General features: G+C 44.4%; 1 protein-coding gene across 2 annotated transcripts in view; it reads left to right on the top strand.

The window, feature by feature from the left end:
• Positions 1 to 907: 907 nt before the first annotated feature.
• il1rapl2 (interleukin 1 receptor accessory protein-like 2) overlaps positions 908 to 20,596 on the top strand; it is a 382,065-nt gene continuing 362,376 nt past the window's right edge. Inside the window, exons 1-2 of one of the 2 annotated variants that reach the window (XM_067456900.1) lie at positions 908 to 1,146; positions 1,249 to 1,394. The gene's annotated coding sequence lies outside the window, so the exon portion shown is untranslated. Of the gene's footprint in view, positions 1,395 to 20,596 lie in introns of both variants that reach the window. The other variant, XM_067456899.1, reaches the window with a different exon arrangement.

The raw sequence follows: 20,596 nt of genomic DNA on the forward strand, positions 1-20,596 counted from the left end.
GAGAAACAGTGCCCCTGGGGGGGCATCTTACCCCGTCTTACCCTATTAGTAACAAAGCACGAGCATGAATCACGCGATATCATAGGTGGCTGATCCCTCGAGAAGTGAGAACTGTCTTGGCTGCACTTATTTCACTCCACTACTGACTACAACACCTACTCTCAAATAAGCATATTCTTTATTTATTTTTTATTGGTTAAGCTCAAATTGATTGACGTATGAGTGACAGATCCACGTGTGTATTGAGACCTGGTAAGGTCTCTCTCTCTCTCTCTCTCTCTCTCTCTCTCTCTCTCTCTCTCTCTCTCTCTCTCTCTCTCTCTCTCTCTCTCTCTCTCTCACACACACACACACACACACACACACACACACACACACACACACACACACACACACACACACACACACACACAAATCTAGTATAGTCACACACGTGAAAGACCACCACAGGGAGGCGCCAACTGTGTCACGTATAGCACTATTTCAGCAAACACTCTTTCTGAATGTCTGAACATAATTATACTTTTTTTTAAAAAACATTTTCCCCTAATAATAAATGTATTTTCAGAATGTAGCGCGTCAGCAGAACTAACTATTTCTCTGCGTTCCACACACAATGCCTGTGCGTTTGAACGAGTCGGTTCGTTTGGACAGTTTGTTTCAATGAACCGATTCACTGATTCATTAGATGATTAAAAATAGTTATTTTATGTGTCATGTTGCAGAACAAGTTTTAATAAAATCCAGCTGTTCATTACACTTTCCTTACAGAATACAGCGTTTTATGAAGTGTTACTCGCCACTCTCACTGTCAAGTGATTCATTAAGTGCTACGCGAATCGGTTCTTCCAAATCACTAAAAAAGATGATTCGTTCGCGAAGCGGACACCAATACTGTATACTGCATTCCTATTAGGAGTAATATGGTAGTGTTCCGATCTGAAAACCCCTGTAACCGCATGTGTGTGATACGACTGAACTCTCCATCTATCAGCTGCTTCTTGAATTGCGTGTGAGGCGCTTCCAAAGGATTCAATTCACTCTTATAGCAGAGAAAGGGACAGTTTATCCTCCAGGTGCTGGTTAAAAAAAATCCTGATAGGATGGAAGTTCTAAGTGGATGTCAAAAACTAACAGCTCGAGCAGGTGATGTATATGCCGATCAGCAGAAATAACTTTGGCGACTTCTGACACAAACTGCATCGTTTTATTGACTGACATTGTCTCGCTGTCCACTGTTCACCTCAGTTTATCTCGTTTAATCTCCTCTGCGGGCACTGCCCGTGATAAACCACATCTCCATGAAGTACATCTGATATAAACTTGTGGAAATACATCGCAAAGATCATTCGTGCATCTGCCGTGCGAGGGTGAAAGCACTTCAGCACCATCCGGTAAGTGACTGTATGAAAAAACGGATTGACTGTCAATATTGTAGGCTATCTCTCGTGTGCTGATTATTTATTTATTTATGTTAACCGCAATATTATTTATTTAGGCCAACACAACTTTACCCACACTGTTAAACGCAAAGCCATGTCTTGAGGTTTACTATATTGAATACTTAATTATTAAAAACTGGTAAGGGACGGTTGATCCTTATTAAAGTCACCATGGTAACCAGCAAAAATACGGATTTATTGTTGAATTGTAAAAAAGTGTAAATGTGCATTCCTGCTTGATCTTACAATTAGTTTAACACTATTTTGATAACATGCATTACTTTGTTCTACAGTGGTGTCTTTTTATTAGTCCATTCAGTCGTCAAAATATTAATTAAATAATAGTAAATCAACATGGCAGAAAGCTACAACGAGCGAAGGAGCTGTAGTATTTTATTATGAGTTCACTGTACTAACAACAGGCTTATTTGTGTCTTATAATTCTTATCATGGTTACTAATTTGATATGGGTCAAAATAACTTGGATGGTTTTATTTGTTGATCACATTGTACATGATTATAATTAGACCTAGTTGCACTTTAATTGGGGTATATTCCATGGCAACAAGTGCACCACAGTCAATTTCCTTCTTTCTTTCTTTCTTTCTTTCTTTCTTTCTTTCTTTCTTTCTTTCTTTCTTTCTTTCTTTCTTTCTTTCTTTCTTTCTTTCTTTCTTTCTTTCTTTCTTTCTTTCTTTCTTTCTTTCTATATTATTCATTGATCCATACAGGAGAGCCTTTCCCCCGTGATACGTTTCTCTGTGGTAAAAGCTGATGTGGAGACCTAATGGTTAAACGTAAGATGAAGATTTGGAAAGATTGTAACATTTTAGATTTTCAGACAAAAATATTTGTTTGGTTAATATAAAATGTGCAGGCCTTTTTGAGTTCTGCCTGCCTGTATGATGGTATTCTCCCCTAACACACACACTGCAGTGATCATCGTCCTTTACCTTTTACCTTTCGTCTGTTGTTTGCGATAGTAGCTCTAGATTGCAGTTTCATTTCTGAGTCACATTTTCAAAGCATTTGTCTGGCAGATTGGGCATTGATGCAGTTGCATTAGATCTGTTTCTATGTTTCTTTAATGTTGGTTAACTTAGATCTTGCAGAGGATTGGAGTTCGAACTGTGCTATACCTCCACGAACTCCAGGCTTGATTCATTACAAAGAAATGCGACTGTTTCTCCCTGCATAATTTTGTGTTGAAATGAACACTGATGAGATATTGTATGCTGCCGAAGACTGAAGTGAAAGCAGCTGTAATGGTTAATGTACAGTAGCAGTGCTTGATTTTTTCAGGTGCAAATGTATAATGGATTGGTAAAGTGAAGGTATCCTGTGGCAGTTTTAAATTATCTTTAATTGCTTGTAAAGAGACTATTTAGTGTCTATTAATGTCTATTTAGTTTCATGTTTACTGACACTAAATAGTTTTAGTTTTATCTTAACTACCCTTGTTACACATTGCATGTAATTACTGTAGTAGTAATAAACACTGGGTTGTTACGTCTGACCCGTGATCTGGGTAACATAAAAACCAACACTGAGAAACAAAGACCCAAAAGACTATGTGGTAATTTGTCAGTTGTATACTTGCAGTACCGCCCCAATAATTAATGTCAAAGTAACAAATGGATAATGTATTTCATTGTTTTAATATTGTTTTAATTGACAATACGGCACAGTGCATGTGCAGTCTTACTTAAACAAACCTCAAAATGAATTTTGTTTCATCATTTACTCATCCTCACATATTCTTTTTTTGCATTAAACACTAAAGCAGGTCTCGTCTGAATGTCTGAGCTTCTGTTTTTTTCTCTCCCCAAAGTCAACTTTAAAAAAAAAATGCTTACATTTCGGTCTGAGGGGTAGGAATGACATGAGGAAAAGTAAATTATGACAAAATGTTCATTTTTGGTCCTCTATGAAAAAAAGAGAGAAGGTTTTGTAGAAGCACATTGAGTTTCGTTGGCAAAGAGTGAATGAACGACTGGACATGAATTCACTTTTCTGGTCCACATATAACCCCAGACTGGTGAAAGAGTGAGGTTGAGGGAAATTAACCCTCTCAATTTCCAGGAGAGCATCTTCACGCGTTTTGCATGCAACAGTGCCATGAATCTCTGGCTAAATGAAAACAGATGACAGTGCCAATCCCCACGTGGGTGCTGCTGTGCCTCTGCCACTACCATTTATCACCGTCAACTCCCTTGGCCTCTTAGAGGAAAAAAGTGCACTCATGTTTGCCATGGAAGAAATTCTAATCTGCGGTCTTCAATGGAGCTCTTTGTAGCTTTGTGGCCAGGATGAAATAGCAAGTGGAAATGCGATTCCACAAACTGAATTTTATTATTGTATAAATTGGTGACAAGAATTCACTTGCATTCCTTGACATGATATTTCAAAAGAAGGTGTCATTAAGAACACACTTTTTAGCTACTGTAGGAGGCTCAGAGGCGAAGAACTTGTTGTAGATTGTAGAAAGAGCTGTTTGTGTAAAAATAAATCGGCAAGCGCTGGCATATTTCCAAATGCTCTGCGCCCTGCGCTCCACGGAAAATAATAGCTTTTGAGTTTGAAGTTCAAGAGATTTATTTGAAAGAATTTTGCAAGCAGACATTTATAATTAAATTCCACAAATGCAAATCCAGTCTTGATGGATGGTCATCTGAGCAGCGTATGGCCATAATCAAATAGACTGCAAAAGACAAGGCTACTTAGCATTTAAATGGAAGAAGCCAGCGAGAGGCGTATAAATATGTAGAAAGAGGTCTCTTTAATGAATGTGAGACTGTGAACAGATATAGAAGATCCGAGCGAAGTGACACAAATAATGTTGTTAAATATTTACAAAATATTCTTGGAAAGTAGAAATGAACATCCTATTAGGTTGGGGTACTGCACACTTAAGACATAGCCTGTAATATAAGATTTGTGTATGTTTATGTTGAAATGGTACTCTCATAATTATTATAAAAATAAATGACAATTAAGTTAGTTACGTGGAGTCTCGCAGAATTAGATCTTCATACAGTTTTCAGGCACACACCTAATTGAGAATTGATGCCATGAGACCATAGACTGTAAAAAAAATATAAACGTAGTGTCCGTGACGTCACCCATAGGATTCCGATAAGCCTTTCTGAAGCTTAAAGTGGGGCGAGCTGGGCGTCGCCATCTTGTGAGCTTGTCATCGCGTGTCACCAGGCTGTAAACATGTTTTTTTCTGCTGTAAAGTTGGGAATTTTAACATGGGGCTCAATGAAATTCTACTCCCTTCTGGAGCCTGCCCCTAGTGGCCAGTCGATGAATTGCAGTTTACATTACTTCCGTATTGGCTTCAAGAGAGATCGCGGGAGGATGCCGCTTGCATGAGACAAATTTAAATAATTATAAAATATAGCTGTGAGCAGCAATTATCGGGGTTTAAGTGCTTTAAGGCATTTTGAGCACAAGTAAAAATATATATAATGTTTTATTTAGCAAGCCTGTTACAATCTCGATCTTATATGGAAAAGATCATTTACAGCCAATGCAATTTACCCTCCTCTTGGAAATATATCGCTTTTAAAAGCTTTTTTAACAGTTATCGAAGTTGACACACATGTTTTTTATTTTTTACAATCTCCAATATTTAATGAATGAGTTGATTGATAATGGCGGTCCTAGATTGTCAGGCTATCACCAGGCCAAGCTCAATTTAAGATTGAACACTGGTCTGGGGAGTCTGCCCTGTATTTCCTACTGCACAAGAGGCGTGATCAACGAGCATTATTCAAATGACTCTGGACACAATTGGATAGTCCTTCAACCAATCAGACCACAAGAGGCGTGATCAACGAGCAACAATCCATCGTTTCTCTTTCTGTTATCCTGTTAAACCCACCAGGTGGATAAGCCAGTCTGTGATTGGTTCCCGCAAAAGTGTAATAGAAGCAGTAGAAATGAACGTACAGGTTTCCAGACTGAGTTGCCGGGCGAAATCAAATTGTAGACAGATCAGGCTGTGTTTAACCAGTCTAAGTCCTAGAGGCAAAGTTGCTCAGAATGAGGAGATCTACCGTGCGGTATGAAGGTTGTGGTTGTGCGAAAAATCATGTGCTTTGTCAAAACCAATTTTCAAGTCAATCAGACTTAGGGTTGCGTTAGTATAGCCATTTGTTTATTTTTTGTCCATGTTATAGCACCACCAAGTGTGCAGTCGCCATGTGCTTTTTCAGGTGGCCACAGAATTAACTCTTAAATCTGTGTGCCAAGTTTGGTGACAATATCTCATTCCGTTTATGAGTGTTACGATTCCTGATCTTATTAAAGAGCAGAATGATAAGTAACATTGAGGTTGTCACAACTGATAGTATGGAGCTAAATCAGTATCAATAAAGATAAGGATACACAAATGCACAAAAAAAATCACAAATGCACACACAAAAATTAAAAAGCACAGAAGATTCACAAATGCACACAAAATTCATAAATGCACACAAAATTCATTTTGTCCACCTCGAGCTAAGGATTCCAATGGTATAAGACATTTAAGTTACTCATTTCATCAAGCCATTTCATTCTTTTCACCGCTGTTGCACCCCCGTCAGGCCGATTGAGGTCGGTGTGAGTACTACCAGCCCTAAAAGTTTCAACTCTCTCCTGTTGCGGTTGCTTGTTTAGTGTGGTTCATTTGAACATGTGAACGCTGCCACCCGAACCCTGGTGTGCACCAAACAAGCGGAACAAGAGCGCTATAAAGATGGGTCTCGGTCCGCTTCCAAACGAACTCTGGTGCGGTTCGATTGATATATGAACGCGACACGGACCAAAGACATGTAAACGAACCAAAGACCGGACGTAATGTCTCAAGATGCGACGCATAGTCAGCTGATTTGAAGACGCGGAAAGATCGGTGAATCCAAAATGAGTAACATTAACGCTAGAGGGCAAACGTTGAACACAGAGGAAGTGCCTCATCAATATTTGGTCCGACGAGCATGTTTAGAAAATGCTAGAAAAAATGCACAAATTCTTCTTGGGGCGGCAGTGGTTCAGTGGTTATACCGGAAGGTTGGTGGTTCAATCCCCAGTTCCACCTGACCAAGTGTCAAGGTGTCCATGAGCAAGACACCTAACCCCAGCTGCTCCTGATGGCGCCTTGCATGGCAGACATTGCCGTCGGTGTATGAATGGGTGAATGTGAGGCAATATGTAAAGTGCTTTGGATGGCCATAGGGTCTGTTGAAAGTGCTATATAAATGCAGTCCATTTACCATTTCTCATCAAAGGACCGGTGTTGCCCATTTGATGGTACAGACGACAGAACTGCCATCTCCTTTCTGCACAACAGAGGAAATCCTGGCGCTGTTTTGAATGTTTTGAACATTTTATGAGCTCTTCATGAGTTCTCAGCTGGGAAAAATAATGCCAAATGTACACGCATAAAATGATGGCGTGTAATCCAGCACACAGCATTGGTTTGAATGTTCGGTAAGCAGATCCTACGTCATATAAACGTATAAACGTCCGGACCAAACGGACCAAACTAACCGAACTACAAGTGTGAACCCTTAGAGTGACACTATAAAACAACAAGGAATAATAATAATAATAATAATAATTCATTACATTTATATATCGCTTTTCTAGGCTCTCAAAGCGCTATACATTGAAGGGGGAATCTCCTCAACCACCACCAATGTGCAGAATCCACTTGGATGATGCAACGGCAGCCATATTGCGCCAGAACGCTCACCACACACCAGCTGATTGGTGGAGAGGAGACCGAAATGATGTGATAAAGTGATAAAATGTGTACCTTCTGTGTTAATAAGAGTTTTTTCTTAAATGAATGATGATGAATAGTTCATTATTTGATTCTGAATCATTTTTTAGTTGTTTACTTTAAAATCTGGTCCATTCCCACCATGCTAAACCATTTAGGTTGCTTCCTTCTCTCACATGCCGTTTCGTCTGTATTTCGCCGCGATCCCCTCACATGGATCTCAAAGAGAATAAGAGCTGAAAGGAGAGGAACGAGACAATGCCTAATCCGCTGGTGTTGGGTAGTGTCACTTCAATGTTGTAATGTGTGACAATTATATCTCATTTTTATTTCTCATTACATTTTTTTATTATTTATTTATTTTGATGAGGCACTTCCTCACTTGCCTTCATGGAGAAAATACCCCTGCCTGATCCATATGTGGATATGTATTAAATATAAGCATGATGTATTCATGAGAAACATGCTTGCCCCATATGGTATAGTCAGTTGTATGGTTTACCCCACACACTTCCATTGTAAGTGCATGTCAACTGTCAATACTTTTTTTTATTGTTTATTTAACTTAAGAGCAGTACTATTTTCCAATTTTCAGTCGGAACAGTGCAGATCATTGAAATCATTTCTGCTCCTGTTTCACTTGTTTTGGGATCTGAATTTTTTTTTTTTTTACAATTTCAGAAGATGCCTAATAGTGCCCCCTACACTGTAAAAAGAAAAAAATCACGTCTCCAATTTAAAATTTTCTAGTGACCGATCAAATCTAAATTTTTCAGTTTGCCAAATTTAATTTTTGTGAATTGATGCAATTTAATTGTCAGACACAGACGAGGACACAGAGGGATGAGTGCAAGTGCAAGGTTTATTAACAGAGGTTTCAGACACAGGTGATACTTAAAGGGATGGTGACACTCAGACGAAGGACGATGATGGTGAAGACGATGAAGACAAAGAGGATGATGATGAAGACGAAGATGGTACAGGTGAAGGCTTTTAGGCAGGACAGGTAGTCAATGAAGGGATCAGTGCGAGACCAGACGATGGGAGTGAAGGTGAGCCGGGTTGAGATAGTGATGGTGCCCAGGTGTTCAGAATGATGGCGATGGGGAACGAGTGGGCGTGGCAGTGACTGATGATTGTGAGGGCGTGACATTAATTCACAGAAATTTAATTTGGCCAACTAAAAAAATTTGATGTGATCGGTCACTAGAAAATTTTAAATTTGGAGACCTGAATTTTTGTTTTACAGTGTACCATATGACAGTGAAAACATGGATTGTCAGAAAATTACATCAATGGAAGCTTTATCTGGAAGGCAAGCCTGCAACCTTTAGACTAATAAGCATTGCGACTTATGCCGAGTTCATACTGCCCAATTTTAGCCCCAATTTTGACTCGCCGACAGGCCATATTTTTGTTTTAGAAAATGAATGCGCCGTGCAGCATCAGATGCCAAAAGCTCGTCCTTTTGCTTTCACTTTCATTTTCACTCTCAGGGAATAATTAACTGATCTGAGAATCCTTCACCGGCTTAACTCTTGTGCAAAGTTTGCTCATGGCATGTCTACGAGCTTGCCTTTAGGGGGAACTATTTCAATGCAACGTTTGGCATTGCATTGAAAAATGAAATGATACCTATATCTTTGCTCGCAAAATGATAGAAAAAGATTGTAGTAGGTGACACTTTATAATAACTCACGCTATGAATCATTAGTTAAGCATTAGTAAATAGTTTATTCATCATGAAGCATTAATATACATTAGTAAGCTGTTCATGCAGCTGTAAATGCTTTGTTCTTTATTTATAAGCATATCTGTGATGTCTTTAATAATTGTTTTCATACTTTATTAATGATCAATTTATAGTTTCATTTAAATGTACATTTATACATATTATATTTAGACAATAGTTAGTAATAGTTACTCAGTGTTAATAAACGCTTTATAAATATGTATTCCTGTAGTACACATGAAAGGGTTAATGGATGAATTTTTAATTTTTTGTCATATGATCGCAGTCGGGGTGTCACTTGATTTTGTAGGAATGGGAATATTATTCACCCGATCATTGATTGAAATAGGAAGAGGGGGTGAGCAGGGACGATATATTCTTCCTTGACCACAAAACTTTATACCATCAAGAAATATTAGTCTGTGCAAGAAAAGCAATTTTTTTTAAAAATTTTATTATTTATGTGTCACAAATGCATATAGTCCTTGTCTGCGTCTCTCAGTGGTGTTGAGCAAGGACAGAGTAGCCACTATAATTACATAAAGAATTATATAAATAATTCTTTAACATCATTTTGAATTGTATTTATTTTATTTGTGCACAGACAGGGTTAAATTTGGCTAGTTAAATAGGAAAAACATTTTCAAAAACAACCATGTTTTGCTTATTTATTACAATACATTTGAGCCACAAAATAATTTTGATGAAAATCAAGACTGAATAATACTTTTGCGAAACTTCTTTTTCTCTGTGTGTCTGTGTCTGTTTAACTGAATGTTTGAATATAATCTTAAACATCTGGACATGCAGGTAAGTGTGTATGTGTGTGTGTGTGTGTGTGTGTACAGTTTTGGCCAAATATCTTCACTTATGTAGTGAAATATTATGACAACTGACTAGTGAGTTGGTTTTAATGGTCCGTATAGTTAAATCAGCTCAAACGTTTTTAAACATCCAAAACAACCAGTCCTGCTCCTGGAGGGCAGTAATGTCCATTGTCCTGGAGATTTGAGCTCCAACCAATAAATAAACCTGAACCAGCTAATCAATGTTTTACTATTTAAGGGGTTTCTTTATAAATCAATAAAATTAATCAATTACTGTTTTTTTTAATGGACCCTAATAATCTGATTGTAATTGGACTAGTAGCACAATCGGAATAAAGTAACCACATCAGCTGGAATGAATTGGCCAGATCTGATTCATTCATTTGGATTATAAGGGGTGGTTTACCCCTTTCCTTATCCGATCGAGAGGACATGTAAACATTTGATTATATTGAAAACCGAAACTGAAGAGTACTGTACATGTGCAGTGACGCAGAAAGAGCGTAATGATGACACGCAGAACGAGCTGATCTTCCTGATGAATGAAGTGTCATAAATGAATGTCCTGTCATTCTAAAATTCTCTTTCCACTCATCGTCGGTGAAATGAATATAACTGTTATTATGTGTAAAAAAAACTTTAAATAACCATCTTTTTTTAGAGTATACTTTATAATATTGAATATAATGTATAATAATGCAATGAGGGAATACACAGATTAGGTGTTACATTATGCCACTGACAGGTGCAATGAATAACACTGATTATTTCTTCATCACATCACCCTGTTAGTGGGTGGGATATATAAAGCAGCAAGTGAACATTTTGTCCTCAAAGTTGATGTTAGAAGCAGGAAAAATGGCCAAACGTAGGGATTTAAGCGAGTTTGACAAGAGCCAAATTGTGATGGCTAGACGACTGGGTCAGAGTATCTCCCAAACTGCAGCACTTGTGGGATGTTTCCGGTCTGCAGTGGTCAGTGTCTTTCAAAAGTGCTCCAAGGAAGGAACAGTGCAGAACCGGAGACAGGGTCATGGGCGGCCAAGGCTCATTGATGCACGTGGGTAGTGAAGGCTGGCCCGTGTGATCCGATCAAACAGACACTCATCCTCTGTGAAGTTGTGCTGGAAAACATCCCACTAGTTCTTGTTTTTGACTCATCCATAGACGACAGGTTTTGGGTGCGGGAATGGCCGTTTTTACTGCTTGATAAATATGAGCAGCACGGCATAGCAGTTCATGTGCTCATCTTCACCTAATTAGGTTGTTATTAAGATGGCTTTTTAAAACAAAGAAAAGGAGGATTTTAAGAATGCAACAACAGCGGAAAACTCGTATATCCATGCGGTGTGCATGTCAAAAGATTAAATCCGGTCAGAAGCTTGTGAAATATACGCGGTGTTGTGTGTCTTCGCTGATGGTGACGTCACATGGATACCTTCCATATTAGGGGTGACCCCGAATAGTCGAAGATTCGATGTATTGATATGCGGAGCCGCATTCGACCACTGATCTCACAGTCGAATCTTTGCGGGTGTTATGAAACGAGGATCATACTATTTTGGCAATATGGGGGTGCTCAATTTTTTAAAGACGTGGCACGGCGCTAAGCTTCACGTCCAGTGTGCGACTCCTTTAAGGTGTCTTTAAAATTCGAACACATTGTTTTCAATGAATGTACACACACCGGCGGCGGCATTCAGCGCCTGTCTGCGGCGACTCAGGAAGTTGTTTAAAATCCTGCTGTGCCACAGAGCTCCATTACAAGTTTTTATATTACATTTATATTATATTTCCATCAAATTGTAATTGTACATACTAATTTTACCCTGTGCTACAAGATACACCCATCGGGCAGCTCTTCTGTCAGAAGTCGATTTAAAACTGAGCTTGCACGTATATAAAGTGCGCATCCGGTGTGAGATCCTGAGACGAGGCGCTGAGCTTCAGTCCGGTGTGAGATCCTGATACGAGGCGCTGAGCTTCAGTCCGGTGTGAGATCCTGAGACGAGGTGCTGAGCTTCAGTCCGGTGTGAGATCCTGAGAAGAGGCGCTGAGCTTCAGTCCGGTGTGAGATCCTGAGATGAGGCGCTGAGCTTCAGTCCGGTGTGAGATCCTGAGAGGAGGCGTTGAGCTTCAGTCCGGTGTGAGATCCTGAGACGAGGCGTTGAGCTTCAGTCCGGTGTGAGATCCTGAGAGGAGGCACTGAGCTTCAGTCCGGTGTGAGATCCTGAGACGAGGCACTGAGCTTCAGTCCGGTTTGAGATCCTGAGACGAGGCACTGAGCTTCAGTCCGGTGTGAGTTCCTGAGACGAGGCACTGAGCTTCAGTCCGGTTTGAGATCCTGAGACGAGGCACTGAGCTTCAGTCCGGTTTGAGATCCTGAGACGAGGCACTGAGCTTCAGTCCGGTGTGAGATCCTGAGACGAGGCGCTGAGCTTCAGTCCGGTGTGAGATCCTGAGACGAGGCGCTGAGCTTCAGTCCGGTGTGAGATCCTGAGACGAGGCGCTGAGCTTCAGTCCGGTGTGAGATCCTGAGACGAGGCACCGAGCTTCAGTCTGGTGTGAGATCCTGAGAGGAGGCGCCGAGCTTCAGTCTGGTGTGAGATCCTGAGAGGAGGCGCTGAGTTTCAGTCCGGTGTGAGATCCTGAGACGAGGCACTGAGCTTCAGTCTGGTGTGAGTTCCTGAGACCAGGCGCTGAGCTTCAGTCCGGTGTGAGATCCTGAGACGAGGCACTGAGCTTCAGTCCGGTGTGAGTTCCTGAGATGAGGCACTGAGCTTCAGTCCGGTGTGAGATCCTGAGAGGAGGCGTTGAGCTTCAGTCCGGTGTGAGATCCTGAGACGAGGCGCTGAGCTTCAGTCCGGTGTGAGATCCTGAGACGAGGCACTGAGCTTCAGTCTGGTGTGAGATCCTGAGACGAGGCGCTGAGCTTCAGTCCGGTGTGAGATCCTGAGACGAGGTGCTCAGCTTCAGTCCGGTGTGAGATCCTGAGAGGAGGCGTTGAGCTTCAGTCCGGTGTAAGATCCTGAGAGGAGGCGTTGAGCTTCAGTCCGGTGTGAGATCCTCAGAGGAGGCGTTGAGCTTCAGTCCGGTGTGAGATCCTGAGATGAGGCACTGAGCTTCAGTCCGGTGTGAGATTCTCAGAGGAGGCGTTGAGCTTCAGTCCGGTGTGAGATCCTGAGACGAGGCACTGAGCTTCAGTCCGGTGTGAGATCCTGAGACGAGGCGCTGAGCTTCAGTCCGGTGTGAGATCCTGAGACGAGGCGTTGAGCTTCAGTCCGGTGTGAGATCCTGAGACGAGGCGCTGAGCTTCAGTCTGGTGTGAGATCCTGAGACACGGCGCTGAGCTTCAGTCCGGTGTGAGATCCTGAGAGGAGGCGTTGAGCTTCGGTCCGGTGTGAGATCCTGAGACGAGGCGTTGAGATCCCCTTTAGGCACAATCGGCTTAAAGGGATAGTTCACTTTGAAATTAAATTTTGATATGTTTTAGCTTACCTTAAAGGAGTATTTGTTTCCCCAGTAGTTTCAATTTTGATCATTTTCGGCCAAATCGTTCTTGTCTGTGCCTCACATAATGCAGGTCTATGGTCACCTCACCACCTCAAAGAGCATACACAGAGAAGTCCAAATTAAACAATCCCCCATCGTAAGTACACACTGATGGCCTAAGACACGAAACGAGCGGTTTGTGTGAGAAAACTAACAGTATTTATATAGTTTTTACCTCTTGTACACCACAGGAAACACGCATGCACGCCCTCGGATCAGTCGGACGTAGTGGTGTACAAGAGGTAAAAACGATATAAATACTGTTCGTTTTCTCACACAAACGGCTCGTTCCGTGTCTTAGGCCATCAGTGTGTGTACATCTCGGATGCCCATGAAGTAAGCTAAAACATATCAAAATTTAATTTCAAAGTGAACTATCCCTTTAAGAACATGCATGTAAACACATTCAGTGTTCTTTTCCTCTCTAGGCAGGTATTTTTTAAAGTTTATTTATCAAAATGTTATTTTATATTTGTGTGATGTTCTGTATTTCAAGCTTTAAAATGTTATGAGAAAACGTTTTACGAATGTTTATCCACCACATTACCTTTTATTTAAACCTAAATAAGAAAGCCATTGTCAGTTCATCTGGCATATTTTTACCCTCCTGCTGACTAGTGTCGACCGTCCCCACTCTTCTCCTATGGCTTACCTGTTATATGTTGTTGGGCTGTTGAGTGATGTTTTAGACATGGATACGGTGTTGTGTGCTGATGCTGCTTCACTTGGTTTATTCTTACAAACAAAACATCAGTGTGTCTCCGTGTTAGTACAGTGAGTGAGCCGACTCCGGTCATCTCACCTCCTGTGATGTTATTGGATCTGGCTTAATAGTGCCAGCCTGTTTCTCTACTGAACTTCTGTCACCTGAGTTGAGAAATCTTTGTATGCCATACTGCTGAAAGCAACTCAACAAGTCACATTTTGAGTCACAGTTATTTATTTAGCGCTTTGTACAGATGTTCTAAATAGGAAATTAACCATATTAATAAGCAAATTCTGCAATTATAAAACAATTTCAGAAATAAAAGAAGCAGCTCTACAGAAGACAATAGTGTCCTCATTCAGCTCGGTTCGCTCAGTGTTTATTCATTTCAACGTCAGTTATCAATTATGAAACACATTTCGTGTAGCTACAAAGCAGCTCTACAGAAGACAATAGTGTAATTTATTCAGCTTAAATCAGTTCAAGTTTTTGTTCTCATTCGATAGTGTCAGTACAGAAAAAACGCTAATATTTTCTGAATATAGCTGCAAGGGGCGACCGTCAAGGTTCATGCATTAATATGGCCCATGTGGATGGTTAGCAATCTAGTTGAAATGTATCCTAAAAGGGGTACTTCACCATTGATAAAAAATGCCTTTTAATAAAAAGTGCTTCCTGACTGAAAAAAACGAAATAGAAAAAGGCGGTTGTCTTCCCTTTTGCCAAAACTTCGACACTCTATGGATACGCTTACCAGAGTCAAATACTGCCTTGTTTTAGTAGGAAATTAGGGGTGTAACAATATAACGTCATAATATATCGCAATACAAAAATGCATCGTAGATAGTGACAATCTGTCAGTCTTAGTGTCAGTAATACATTAACCTACTACTATATATAATGTTGAATATAACGTATAATAATGGCTGAATTTATAACAATTTCCCTGTTCAGAAGTTCTTGAGTACGTTGTTTGTCCGGAGCAGTTAAACTGCCCAATTTTCTTCAGAAAAATCCTCCAGGTCCTGCAAATTCTTCAGTTTTCCACCATATTTTGCAACCCTTGTAGTGACTATGATTTGAGGTCAAACACAACACAACGATTAAAAAAAAGGTTGAAACATGCATTAAAAGCCAGGGGTGAAAATGTTTGAATTTGAAGATCAAGGTAAAATGTACTTAATCTGTCTTCCGAGAAACATGTAAGCATTAGAAATATCATAGAATATAATAAGAAAAGCGACTAAGTAAAGCAGTTCCCTTTCGGGGAACTCGAGCTGCGTCGAAACGCTGTGAGAACGCCTCTGCGTTAATGCGTCGTGAAGCGCCTGTAGAACCATTCCATCGGAAAAAAGATCGATCGTCGGCGTGATGACGTCATCGACCGGAAGCTATAAAACGTCCGTGAAAACAAACAGGAACTAGCTTCTGAGCCTTCAGCAAGCGATCTGTGTGAACCTGTCTGTCTATTTGGTGTTTTTGTCTGTCTATTGCAAGAGTTTTTCCACCTTTTTGTTAAATATTCCACATATTTACAAAAGAAGAGAAAATAAATAGATAGATTATGGCGAGTGAAAGCAGTAACTTTAAGAGGTGTGTTCATCCCTGCCCATGCTACATCACGAGCGGGGATACACACTCTCTTTGTGTAGCCTGCTTGGGAGCGCAGCATGCCCAGGCAGCCCTCGAGGGGGCTGCTTGCGAGCACTGTGAGCGTATGCCACTGAGAACGCTGCGCTCCCGCCGGGCACTCTTCGAGGAGGGTGCCTCGGCTCGTGTTCCCCGCGGCTCTGGTCCCGCTGCCGCCGAGGCGGAGCGAAGGCTGCAGTCGTGGGGATCACAATTGGATGTTGCAGAGGGGTTAGAGACGGGCGCTGCCTTATCTCTGCCCTCACCTGCTCCATCCAGCGGCTCTTCTCGGGGCATGGAAGCACGCATGGCGGTTTCTTCCCCCCCGAGAGAGTCGCCGGTACTTCATCTGTCCGGCTCTGAGGAGGTGGACGTTGAAAGTATCGATACTGAAGACTCGCCACTTCAGTCCCCTGCTAGTGAGGAGCTAGTTGAGGTTTTGACGCGAGCAGTGGCCAGATTAAACATCGACTGGCCCACTGAAAGATCTGAGGCAGGAAGAAAACGTCATAGCAAGCTAGACGAACGCTTCCTGCCATCTCGCGCTTCAGAACCTCAGCGACGGGGCCTGCCGTTCTTCCACGATTTGCACACCGAGGTGGCAAGATCGTGGAAGAGACCGGCATCATATCGTGTCTTCAGCCCGCAGACTTCGGTCTACAGCAACATCAGCGGGCTGAGACAGTATGGTTATGGGGCGATGCCAAAGGTCGAAGCGACGCTCGCGAGCCATCTCTCACCTTCCTCGGCATCGTCCCTTAAGGCCCCAACTTTACCCACCAGACCATTAAAAACAACGTCGGCGTTGGTGGGTAAAGCGTACTCGGCAGCGGGTCAAGCGGCTGCATGCCTGCACACGATGGCTATCGTGCAGGCATACCAGGCTGACCTGCTAAGGGATCTGGACAGTAGTGATGCTGTGGGGGGAGATATTATCGCTGATTTGAGATCATCAGCCGATTTAGCTCTCCGGGCCACCAAGGAGACGGCCAGATGTGTTGGCCGCTCCATGGCAGCATTGTGGCTACGGAGAGGCATTTATGGTTAAACCCCACAGACATCAAGGAGAGGGAGAAAGCCTTCCTGCTTGATGCGCCGCTTTCTCCTGGAGGCCTCTTCGGTGACGCAGTTCACACTGTCACCGAGAGGTTCCAGGAGTCGAAAAAGCAAGCTGCGGCGCTCAAGCAGTTCCTCCCTCTCCGGGTCCAGGTCCCTGGGGCTGCTGCTGATACCACCAAGCAGCCCAGGCCGAGTACGAGCTCCTCACACAGGGCTCAACAAAAGCAGAGCGTCGCTGCCCGAGCTCCCCCTCAGCGTGGGGACGAGGGGCGGTGCTCTCAGACGAGGCCTTCGAGGGGCAGGGCTGATCTGCGGACAGTCCTGATCGCCAAGAAGGCCTCGTCGAAGCGTTCCTGACGCCAGAAGCGTCAGGACGCTGAGGGTGGTTCCCCCCATAGGGAAACGGTGTTTACCCCTGCCAACGGTACCCGTTTCCCTACGGCACCCTCGGGGGGCCGCGCTGCCAACCCCGCCGCAATGCCGGGGCGCAGTCGGTCTCCGCGGGCCACCCGAGGGTGGTCCGCACCCCCTTCGGGGGGTCCCCGAGCAGTCAAGTCAGTTGTTCCCTGCCGGTCCGCCGCTTCAGGGCACTGCGCTTGTTGCTCAAAATACACCAGAGGCCAGCCTCGAGAGGCTGGTTCCCTTAGTAGATTTTCTAGACGAGTGGAAACGTCTATCAAATATATCTCGTTGGGTCCTGCAGATAGTAGAAAGGGGGTACGCCATTCAATTCAGAAGTCGGCCACCTCCTTTCTGCGGTGTCCTACCTACAGAGGTGGGCCCGGAGCAGGCTCTGGTAATGGCACAGGAAGTAGAGACACTCCTGCAAAAAGGGGCTATAGAGAGGGTTCCCCCTCCCAGCAGGGAGTCGGGCTTTTACAGCCGTTACTTCATCGTGCCGAAGAAGGATGGGGGCTTACGCCCGATATTAGATCTGCGGCTATTGAATCGCTCGGTGGCCAAGCTCAAATTCAAGATGCTTACACTTAGACAGATTGTAGCGCAGGTCAAATCGGAGGATTGGTTTGTCACCATAGACCTCAAAGATGCGTATTTTCATGTCTCCATCCTTCCACATCACAGGAAGTTCCTGAGGTTTGCCTTCGGGGGAGAGGCATACCAATATCGTGTACTTCCCTTCGGTCTAGCACTGTCACCCCGCACGTTCACCAAGTGTGTGGATGCAGCTCTGGCGCCGCTGCGTCTGCAGGGCATCCGCATTTTGAACTATATCGACGACTGGCTGATTCTAGCGAATACAGAGCAGATGGCGGTTCAGCATCGAGATGCTGTTCTCGCCCATATGTCGAAGCTGGGGTTGAGGCTGAACGCCAAGAAGAGTGTGCTTTCTCCGGCTCAGAGAACCACTTTTCTGGGTGTGAACTGGGACTCGGTAATTATGCGGGCGCAATTATCGCCAACACGCATAGCATCGATCCTGGCAGCCGCCAAAGAACAGAAGCTAGGCCGAGCCGTCACTGTGAAACAGTTCCAGAAACTGTTAGGTCTCATGGCAGCAGCGTCCAACGTGATACCTTTTGGCCTACTGTACATGAGGCCACTGCAGTGGTGGCTCAAAACAAAAGGGTTCTCCCCGAGGGGAAATCCGCTCCGCACGATCAAAGTCACGCGGCGATGCCTACGTGCTCTGGTCATGTGGAAAAACCCGGGGTTTTTATCTCAGGGTCCCGTGTTGGGGGCTCATGTTCGTCGCGTAACGCTAACGACAGATGCCTCTCTCACGGGCTGGGGGGCGACCATGAGTGGTCGCTCATCCCAGGGTCTATGGCAGGAACATCAGCGGCACTGGCACATAAATCGGCTAGAGATGCTCGCAGTGTTTCTTGCATTGAAACAGTTCCTGCCCGACCTCAGGGGCCACCACGTACTAGTCAGAACAGACAACACGTCCGTGGTTGCCTATATAAATCACCAGGGGGGTCTGAGGTCTCGTCCGTTGGACAAATTGGCACATCGGATCCTCCTGTGGGCCCAAGGGAAATTGCTGTCAATCAGGGCAGTATACATCCCGGGGGCCCTGAATCAGGAAGCAGACAGCCTGTCGAGAGAGGGGCCGAGGCCCGGGGAATGGAGACTCCACCCAGAGGTGGTGGAGCTCCTTTGGAAGGTTTATGGGAAAGCAGAGATAGACCTGTTTGCTTCGGCGGAGAATTCTCACTGCCCGCTGTGGTTTTCTCTGACCCATCCGGCCCCGCTGGGGCTGGATGCCATGGTACAGGAGTGGCCGAGGCTGCCTCTGTACGCCTTCCCCCCGATTGTCTTGCTTCCAGGAGTTCTGGAGAGGGTACGCCGGGACGGGGCCCAGGTACTTCTAGTGGCTCCGAACTGGCCGACCCGAGTATGGTTTTCGGACCTGATATCTCTCCTGGAAGGCTCTCCGATGGAGATTCCGACCAGGAGGGATCTACTCTCTCAGGCGGGCGGGAGATTCCTGCACCCACGCCCGGAGATGTGGAAACTGTGGGCCTGGCCTCTGAGGGGGCTAGGCTCATAGAGGAAGGTCTCTCGGCCGAGGTCGTAGAGACCATCCTACACTCCAGAGCTCCGTCCACAAGGAAGCTGTACGCTTTGAAATGGAGACTTTTCTCAGCATGGTGCAGAGAACGCCAGTGGGACCCAGTTAACTGCCCGGTTGGTACAGTGCTGGAGTTTCTGCAGGCAAGGTTCTCGGCAGGGTTGACCCCCTCCACACTAAAGGTGTACGTGGCGGCCTTGGGTGCCTTCCACGTCCCTTTCAGTGGAGTGTCTTTGGGAAGACACCCTCTAATTACACGCTTCCTTCGTGGCACTTTAAGGTTGAGGCCAGTTATGCACTCGAGGGTCCCAGCATGGGACTTGGCCATTGTTTTGAGGGGCTTGTCCGGACCACCGTTCGAACCTCTGGAGGAGGTTTCGGATAAGTTCCTCACCTTGAAAACCGTCTTCCTTTTGGCCATTTCGTCTCTTAAGAGAATAGGAGATATTCAGTCCCTGTCAGTAGGGCCCTCATGTTTAGAGTTTGCGCCAGGGATGGTGAAAGCATTTCTGCATCCCAGGCCGGGTTATGTCCCCAAGGTTCCTACGAGCCAACGGGGCCCCATCACTCTACAAGCCTTCTGTCCTCCTCCGTTTATGACGTCAGACCAGGAAAGGTTAAATCTGCTGTGTCCTGTGAGGGCACTGGATACTTATGTCCACAGAGCTGCCCTGTGGAGGAAATCTGAACAATTGTTTGTCTGTTTTGGACCCCCTAAGAAGGGGGCCCCAGTGTCCAAGCAGAGGATGAGCAAGTGGGTGGCCGAGGCCATCTCACTTGCTTATGAAGCTACCGGGCAGCCATCTCCACTGGCTGTCCGGGCGCACTCAACCAGGGGTATGGCTGCTTCTAAAGCACTCTTGTCGGGGGCTTCCCTCCACGATATCTGTAACGCGGCCGGATGGTCGTCTCCTTCTACCTTCGTCAGGTTCTACGAACTAGACCTGGCATCTACAGTAGGGGCACAGGTTCTCTCGTAACCGTGTGCGCTTCGGCTTCACACATACGAGACACTTGGTCCTATGGCGATGTGGGTATAAGCGTTCTCACAGCGTTTCGACGCAGCTCGAGTTCCCCGAAAGGGAACGTCTCAGGTTACGTATGTAACCCTAGTTCCCTGAGGGAACGAGACGCTGCGTCGCTCTGCCATACTCCCGGCGTGTCCGTGATCACTTACTTCAGGCTTTATCAGAAGTTAGTTCCTGTTTGTTTTCACGGACGTTTTATAGCTTCCGGTCGATGACGTCATCACGCCGACGATCGATCTTTTTTCCGATGGAATGGTTCTACAGGCGCTTCACGACGCATTAACGCAGAGGCGTTCTCACAGCGTTTCGACG

Source organism: Pseudorasbora parva, chromosome 11, assembly GCF_024679245.1.
Source record: "Pseudorasbora parva isolate DD20220531a chromosome 11, ASM2467924v1, whole genome shotgun sequence".
Lineage (NCBI taxonomy): Eukaryota > Metazoa > Chordata > Actinopteri > Cypriniformes > Gobionidae > Pseudorasbora > Pseudorasbora parva.